Source organism: Drosophila subpulchrella, chromosome X, assembly GCF_014743375.2.
Source record: "Drosophila subpulchrella strain 33 F10 #4 breed RU33 chromosome X, RU_Dsub_v1.1 Primary Assembly, whole genome shotgun sequence".
In the NCBI taxonomy this organism is placed as follows: Eukaryota; Metazoa; Arthropoda; class Insecta; order Diptera; family Drosophilidae; genus Drosophila; species Drosophila subpulchrella.
The window spans coordinates 27,836,509-27,845,193 of record NC_050613.1 but is presented as its reverse complement, the minus strand read 5'-3'; positions in this window follow the sequence as shown (position 1 = coordinate 27,845,193).

The following is an 8,685-nucleotide window of genomic DNA, read 5'->3' as shown; positions in this document are numbered from 1 at the left end:
GACTATCACAAGTACTTTTTAAGATATGATGGTATTTTCATTACTCAAATTGATTTTTTACTACAGCATCTTAATCAAACAAATTGAATTACTAGAATCTATATAATTCTTATATCCTTGAATAAAAAGTACATCTGAAAATTGTATTTTATGATATTTTCAATTTATTTTAACTTCTTCATTGTTAAAGCCTCTAAATAAGTATCTTTTGAATCGCTAGGCTCAATCCTAAATCAATTATATCCAATTCGGTTTGCTTATATATAAATTCTGTAATTATCTCGCATTTATATACGATTTTTTCCTGTGCAGCGACTAGTGGCAATTGCATCGGCTTTAAGCAATCAGCAGGTGTATGATTTTTCGGACATTTATTCGAACGGCCCGCTTTTCCCCAATTGTTAGCCACCTGAATTACCTGTGTGTGTGTGCTCAGCAATGTGTGTGTGTGTGTGTGGAAGTGTGTGTTAGCCACGTTCAGTTGATTGGAAGCTGGGAGTCAGTCAATTTGCTGCGCGTTTGCATTTCAATTTGTTTTGAAAGGGCCGCTTAATTGCTCGAATAAGTGCCGGACAAGAGGGGCTTGCGGGGTTTTCGGGGGTTAGGGGTTAGGGGTTAGGGTTAGGGGTTAGGGGTCAGGGGTGCGCAACAAGGGCAGGGGCGTGGCTGTTGAGGATACTGAATCCAACTGGGAAATCGAGACAGCGATAGTTGCACTATTTATGATGCCCAGCAGGGCATTAAGCGGTCGTCGTTGAGTGCCTCGATGGCCATTTACAATTCCCCAAATGCCCCCACGAATATTGGGCATCCATATCTGTATATCTATGGCTCCTCCTTTATAAAGCAATTGGAATCAATCAAACCAAGGGCTCTAAACTTGTGGGAATTCCAATTTATTCGATATTAAGTGTGTGTGCAAATTGTGCTCTTTGTTAGTTGGAATGGTATGCTCCCCCATTTTCGATAAGACTCTTTAATTCTAGAAATTGCTGAATATGTCCATCTTTTTTTACATTTCTATTGGATTTTGTACAGTGCTGGGACATTTTCCTAACCGTTTTCCCCATTCTACCCCCCCTTTTACTTACAATTATAGAAAAACCATCTGTCCGGACAGTTCACTTGTCAAATTCATTATACAAATGTACAAGACTCGACTTTTGCGAAGATGGCTGCAATAAATAATACCGTATGGGGAAATCCACGTTCATTTTTCAAAAAACATTGCCGCAAGAGGAGGGTTCTCCTTGTTTTGGGTGGCAGATGGGTGGACGTAGTCTTCGTCGTCGTCGTCATCGTCATCGCCATCATCATTGTCATTGACGACGACAAATGTTGCCGTCTTTTAGGCGTTGACATTTGATAAATTAAACATTTTTGTACAGTCGCCAAGCTTAGAAGCTGAGCATTACGACGGGATGGGCTGGGGGATGGGGCAGATGGGGAAGGTCTCCGAATTTTTTGTCACTTTGTTAAATACATTTCGGCTTTATTTGTTGCCTTTGTTGTTGGGGCTCCCCCCGCCTTTCGCCCAACCGCTTTGAGTGTTGCGCAAATTAGAAAACACTTTTGACATTTGCCGTGCCTTTTGAAGGCCCCCAAAGGCGCCTCCTGCCCCCTTTCCCTTTCCCGCTGTCATTTTGTTAATTGAGCAGTCGCGCCCACGGCGAAAAACAACTGACGGATTGCACTGACGACTGGTTTCAGACACTCGGGACGCGAGTTTTGGAGGTGGAAGTGCTGAAAACTGTTGCTTAGAATTGCTCGGAATTTCGCACAGTTTACCAAACGGATTAGTCGATGGAAAATCCACTCATATTTTGAAAAAAAAACTAGCAGTTATCAAGCTGTCCAAAAGTATGCTCGGAAATCAGGCATTGGCGTATTGCTAATATTTCGTTGCCTACTTTCAGGCACTTGTACTTCAAACAAGCACCCTCGATAAATTCTCTATTCCTTGTTATCAATTCAATGCGATACTTAAACTCTATTCGTTTCATAATTTTGTCGAGATGATGACCAGGGATTGTGAGAATGTTGTTTTATACGAGTCCCCGTCGATTTGCCTGAAACGATCTGCAAAGTTGCGATATGTCCGCCGCTCAAGGACCCAGCTGCAGGGCACTAAAACCACTTCGAAGTGGACCTCAGACCCTCCAGCACCCCCCGGAAAAAATCCCATGGGTCGTAAAAAATATGGGCAGCATAAAAATACAAAATGTATTCGCCTATCTCAATATTTATTTGTATTCGCTGGCCATTTGCCGATGCTCTTCGATGCTGTTTTGTTTTTACAGCGCCCGTAAAATTGACCGCAAATGGTGGGTGACCCCGCCGCCTCCTGCGTCCTGCGACCCTCGGTTTTCCAAGGCGTCGCAACCTTGCGCCGAAAGTTTCGTTCAATGTCCGTTCAATTACACGCACGATTTCCGCTTCCTGTGGCGACGGCCCAGGGAGAAAACAGGGGGAAAACCATACGAAAAAGCGGAATAACGAACGGAAAACTTTTGCACCCAATACTTTTCGCTCTTTCGGAGTTTTTTTTTCTTTCTTTCCTATTTTTTGCTGTTGTTTTTTCGTCATCGGTTGCGTTTATTTGACAAATATAAAACACATTTTCACCCCAGATGACGACGCCATCATCATTGTCCTCATCGTCTTCGCAGGCGAGAGCAAAGTCCAGACGAGCATTAATAAAAATAATATTTTCGCAGGGGTAAAAAACAAGGACCTTCTGTGGAGGGTGGGGGCCCAGCAGGGTGCCGAGAGTCCCTGGCCCCCAATCCGCAGTCCTGAGTCCAAGTTCTGTTTGCCACTTTGCAAATATTTGCCAGTCGCGCAAAACACTTTTGGCCGTGGCCAAAAAGCAAGGAGGCTAAAGGCCGTGGACCTGCAGGACATGCGACTACACGGAAAACTTACGTTTCTACTTTGCAGATTGTTTATTTGTATAAAGGGTCTTGGGATAGAAAGACCTTTGTCTTGTAAAATGGAGCCATTATTTATTATTTTCTTTTTCAATCGAAATGGACTTCGAAGTCGCCACAGTTGTGATATTTCTTACAAAGGTGCGTAAAAGTATGCCTTTTAGGCAATTTTTTAAGTGATTTTAAAACCCACAGTATTGCCTTGGTTTCTTCTAATAGCTCCTATATGAAATATATTTGATTTAAAACTATCATCATATAATATCATATCATATCATAACTTATCTTATCATATCATATCCTATACCCAGAGAAAAGTCAAGGTTGTAGGACTTGCAATATAATGTGTAAAACACATATTTCAATATTATTTTTCCTGTGTATTCCTCTGCACCCCTCCCCCATTTTTCTTGTTCTATATATATTTTTCTCCGGCTTCCTGGGGTGTTGCATGTGTCAAAAAACTTTGCAAACTTCATTATGGTTATTTGCTCAACGCAGAACGTGGCTCACACACACACATGCAAATGCAGCGGAACGTTTTGCTCGGTCCTTTTTTTTTGGGGGGGTTTTTCTCGCTTGGCCAAGTCCAAGTTATTACCGTTAATTTTGTTTGCGCCAAAGTTTGGCTTCCCCTGCTTACTCTTCTATTTTCTGGCTTTCCGGGGCTTTTCCAGGGGGTTTTCCACGGCGCTGTGGGCCCGGCAGGCGCATTTCCTTTTAGACATCTCCAGGCAAGGACTTCCGCCGAAATGATAAATTATTTTGTTTACTTGCCATTCGGCAATCATTTCCGCTCCCGAAAGGGGCACAAATCTTTATCGATGGCCAATCGATTGGCGACCCCCGGGGTGGCAAATTGTGGGGGCGGCACCCGTGATTATTGTTTTTTAAATTTCGTTTTCAATGCCATGAATATTCATAGCCGCCCACATTACGCTTTTTGCGGCCTTCGCGTGTCGGGCATTCAAATGCATTCGATCGGAAATTTTGGTGAAAAATGTGCTTTATTTTGCGCTTCTGTGGATGGGGTGAACTCAACTATTTGCATTGATGAATATTCACAATCGAATTTGGTTGTTTTATTTTATTTTTAGGTTATCACTCTGTGCTGGTAATTATTCGATTATTGCATATTTCGTTGGATCGTTGCTTAAATATTGAATGTTCTAATTTTAAATCCAAATCACTTTCCTCTTGCATATTTATTATTGAGCATTTCGGGGGTAAAAACTATGTAAGCTCAAGTCTGCCCTTAAAATATGCAATCATATTTTCACAACATTTTAATGGACCCACCCATTTATCTATTTGTTTTTGCTTCCCACTTTCAAATGCTGCCGTTTGTTGGCCAATTGTTTCAAATGGAAATTCTATTTTATTCATTTCCATTCACGTTAAGTTGTTTCTTTTTGCGGCAATACAATAAAATGGACATGTATGAAAGGAAAAAGTGAAATATCAATTTATGCTATTCAAATTTTAAGCCAAACTGTTTAGTTTTCCAGTATTTGTTGCTCTAATATTCGTTTGTTTGGCGCCCCCTTCGATTTTCCTAACCCAATTCCCGAATTGTTTCCTTGGCCCAGACACAAACCAAATAAAACTACCCCTCGTCCCCGAAAAATCGCACCAAATTGCAAACGGAAAAGTGAATTACTTTGTTGTTGTTCTTCCTCCTCGAAGGAAGGGGAGACGGATAGCTGATTATTCAAGTTTTAATGATGTTACGCAGTCCAAGAACTCCGAGGAGCGAGGCGAAGGATTGGATCGTAATGCCCGGTTGACGGAGGCGGGGAAAAGTGCTGGAGCCAGATAGCCAAATAGTTTTTACGCGTTCTCAAGAAGCTTTTAACGTTTTAATGGATAGGCGGCCTTCGGCGAGGGGGGGGGGGGGATGGGTCGGGGTCGGGGGTCATTCCCCACCTATTTGGAGCTCAGCTTTTATGGCCGAAAAGTGCTGACTACTGGCCATTTTCCCTTCGTGGCCAAGCGAACAGTGGCTGTTTCTGTTTCTGTTGACATGAAACTGTCGTCCGCCATGGTCGCTGCACTGGAAAAAAAATGTGGCAAGCTTGTACTTCATTTTAAAAACAATAAAAATGGTTTACATTTTTTCAATCTATTATGTCGCATGCAATTTGAGGTGTAAGTAAATTAAATGGATATTTTTTTCTTTAAGAAAACCTATCTTCTCTTTTTTCATTATTAAATATATTAATTTTAATCTATAAAGCTTAGAACTTAAGATTCACAGAAGAAGTTAGAAGAATTAAAATTAGTTCCAGTCTATTGTTATTAAAATATTAAGCTATAAAAAATAAAAAAGGAAAATAAAACAGTGGATTCTAATCTATTCTATACTCTTTCATTCTATCCCCCTTACGATTATAATTTTATTGTAAGGCTTTCCTAGGCATATCTAAATTTATTTCAGTGCAGATGGGGTCCTTCTCATCTTCGGTGATTTCCATCTATTCAAACCCTGGCTACCCATCGTTGTTGTTGCTGACTATGGCCGTATGTTTGTGGTAAATGCTAACAGTTTTTTGTGTAATTGTCAACGGCAACAACAAGGGCTAAAACCAGCCACAACAAACGCACCAAGTACAACAAACAGGCCAGCGACAATGAGAAATAAAGTAAACAAGTAAATGAGCATGAGGAAATTTTCCGCAAGTGTCAGCACTTTTCCAGCGGGCAGAAGGGCAGAAGGAGCTGGGGGTGGCTTGGAATAGATTATTTCCCAGCCACCCCCCCTCTCAGCCACTTGCGTTTATTGAGTTAACTAAACAGCAACAACAATGCGGTGGCCCAAGAAAAACAAAACAACAACTCGAAAAACTCGAACCAGAAACAAAAAGAACTTGGCCAACTGTGGACACTCTGGCTGCGTAACGTTATTTCCGCTCAAGGATTAAGCTTTTGGCCAGTGGCAAGCAGGCGGTTTCACCACCCACTCCTGGAGGGGGGGTGGGGGTGGTTACCTGGCTACAGATGCTGCTGGATTATCGCCCTGCCTCCGCAGAAACGGAATGGCCAGCAAGAAGAGGAGCCACTGGCACAGCATAATGTGTAAGCAGGTGGACGAGACTCACCTGGCGATCCTGGGGATACCCATTGATACCATTGTCATACCAGTACGTATCCTCTTAAATTGTATCTCAAAGATCCTTGAGAAATGTTCAATTATAAGGTTGATAAATTTGAAATATACTTATATACAGAAAACTAGCCAATAGCTTTCAGAATTAAGTATTATGTATTCTTATGGGAAACTAACTATATTGAATTTTAGAGGAATTTTTAAGCTTCTTATATAATTCATTTTGGTAACCATAAGCATACGTATAATCACTACCAAAAATTGTCGCTGCTGTTCTCTTTTTAAAGATATTAGTGAATACAACCCTGATATTATTTCGAAAGTAATGTTTTATAACTGTTTGTATGATATTTTTTAAAATGTATCTAATTATAAGCTCAGTTCTTCTGGGTTCCATAGACTTAAAGATATATTTTTCATCGCCAAAATATCCTTTACAATTTGATGGGCTATACCATTTGGCATCTTTATTGCCCAGTTGAGTTGACCCCGATTACCTGTGGTCTTTGGCCTGCGAGGGTATCCGAAAGCCACAATAAAAATGTAAAAGGTGCGACGGTTGCGGTTGCGGTGGATCAGCATCAGCCCACCGCACCCCCACCCCTTTTAACCAGCACCCCCCTTGATGAGGGCGGAGAAAGAGGGGGTGGCTGCTAGATTATTCATCTTAGATAAAAGGAATCTTTAAAACGTAACCGAAACAACTACCAACAACCGACAACCGCTGACTGCGCAGCTTAACGGTTTTCCCCATGCACCTGTTGTTGTTGTTGATTTGTTGTTGCTGAAAAGTTGTTGCTTGTTAAACGACTGCTGTTGTTGTACTTGTTGTTATTATTATTGCTGCCACTGCTGATGCACAAAAGCGGCTTACAGTTTGACAAGCACTGCCTGGCGTTGCACCTCCCCACTCCGCCCACTAAACTGATTGTCAAGGCAACAGATATGTAGAGGGATCCAGCAGGAGATGGATAATGCAGAGAGAGAACGGGGAATAATACTTATCAGTCTTTGATCTATTACATATCCTAATCAACATTTTAAAAGTACCAAAAATATATGTTGTACTAGTGAAATACTATCCAAACAACATTAGTAAAGTTATGTCAACTATCAAAATAACCCCTATATCTTACTTATTTAATTATAAATTTCAAGCCTAAAATCAGGCCTTGTTGATAAATCTGCACTTCTGAATGAATGCGTTTTCTTAAACGTATCATAACAATGTTATTCAAATCATAATAAAGGATCTCTTCCCCCATTTTATTTGCAGTGTATTCCGTTATATAGCATCGTCTACTTAGTTAAGTTGTTATTTTTATTATAGACCGCCCCCGGCGACTGCTTGGGAAGGCGTGGCACATGCTATTATGACAACACAGCAGCTGGACGGAATCGGCAGGGTTGGAAAATGGGGGATGGAGGCATAAAGATTCCCAACATTTACAACAAACACCGTCTGATAATGCCCCTGGGATTGGATGGATGTAATGCTGGGGGAGGGGGTTTCGTTTAAAAGTGGAATGATCGGGGGGGACAGGTGAGGTTGGGGCAAGGAAAATGGCTGCAGGGAAATTGGGGGAGAAGCCCTTGTAGACCCCTTCATTTCATTGAAATTGAGCAGGGGGTTGTGGTCAGTGGAGGGGCTTAAGAAGGGGGTTTTTTGGAGAGGGGCTTCAGGAGGGGTCAGGTCCTAAGTAGCAAGTAACAAGTTTGTCGGGGGTACGGTAAAGTTGCATAAAGATAAGCTGCGCAGCTCGCAAATGAATGCCAAACACTCATCAAGTGTAATGAGTGCAGTGAATGAGTAATCGAGTGTTCTGATTTGATCATTTCGCCCCCCTGTAAACCCTCATTTTCCCGATTACGTAATCTGGTTCGATTTACCCGGATGATGTGATTTTCACTCATGCATATATGTACACTTGCCCACTCACAATCACATCACAAATTATTTATTCTACGCTTTGAATCTTGGCTCATTTCAGTGTGAATAGTTCCTGGATTGCCAGTGAATGCAATGGCTAATGGCTAATGAGTTTTGAAGGGATACAAATCAAGGCTTCACAAACTAATTTATTGAATAAAAGACAGATACATTTAAAAAGTGACTTTGGGTAAGTAGTTAGAAAATGCATGGTTTATGTGGTAATATTTAGCATATGAAATGTTTACTTGTTTATGTTTTTTAAAGTTAGTTGTGATGTTGATTTTCGCATTAAATATATTTTCTATATTCTTAAAATATTCGATCCCTTTCGCTAGATGGGCACTTAGTCAGTCACTCCATTCACTCACCTATTCACTCACTTATTCATTCGCCGCTTAAGCTTAATTTGCGAGTATCTGCTGCTCGCCTATTCATTCGCTCAATCAGTGAGTCATTCACTCATTTATTCACTGGCAGCTGGTTGAATGCCCGCCGGGCGAGTCCTGCTTCCGAACCGCTGTCAATGTCCCTGCCATTGTCCTTCCTCAGCTGCCATGGGTGGCGGGTGACTGGCTGCGTGGGTGAGCAAGGGGGGCAATGAAAATACCTGCAAGGAAATTATACGAAAACTGAACAAGCCAAAAACAACGGAAGGTTGTTATTTTAGAGTTCAAGTTAAAGTTAAGCAGCGCCCGCGGCATTCGACGTTCTCAACG